The sequence below is a fragment of the Leucoraja erinacea genome, chromosome 14 (assembly GCF_028641065.1).
Source record: "Leucoraja erinacea ecotype New England chromosome 14, Leri_hhj_1, whole genome shotgun sequence".
Lineage (NCBI taxonomy): Eukaryota > Metazoa > Chordata > Chondrichthyes > Rajiformes > Rajidae > Leucoraja > Leucoraja erinaceus.
This window is the reverse complement of record NC_073390.1, coordinates 39,622,604-39,623,055: the sequence shown is the minus strand read 5'-3', so window position 1 is coordinate 39,623,055 and position 452 is coordinate 39,622,604.

Below are 452 nucleotides of genomic sequence, written 5' to 3'. Positions count from 1 at the left end.
AAATATGGAGGGGACAGGGGGGACGATTTTTTTTTGTGGCAGCCGCGCGCGCATGCGCACACTCACACGCACGCGCGTGAGGCTTCAGAGGCTCCATCCATTGCTAAACCCAGCTCTACTCTGCCTGTTTCGCCGGGTTAACCTACAGCCCTGCCTGGGCTGATGGGACACCAGCGCTGCTTCTCTGAGCTGGCCATATTTCCCGCAAGTCCAGGCAAGGCTGTAGGTTAAACTGGCGGGACAGGCAGAGTTGAGCTGGGTTTAGCGCTGCTTCTCTGTGCTGGCTGTGGGCCTGGGGATACAGCTCGGGTCTGACTCCCGACCTCTCTGGCCACCCATGGGGGGGGGGGGGGCACTCGGGACCTGCCGGATACCCGGCTGGGATCGATCCTGGCTGCGGATGAGGCGCAGGTCTGTGCCACATCTCCCTCCTCCAATGGCCGCTCTCTATC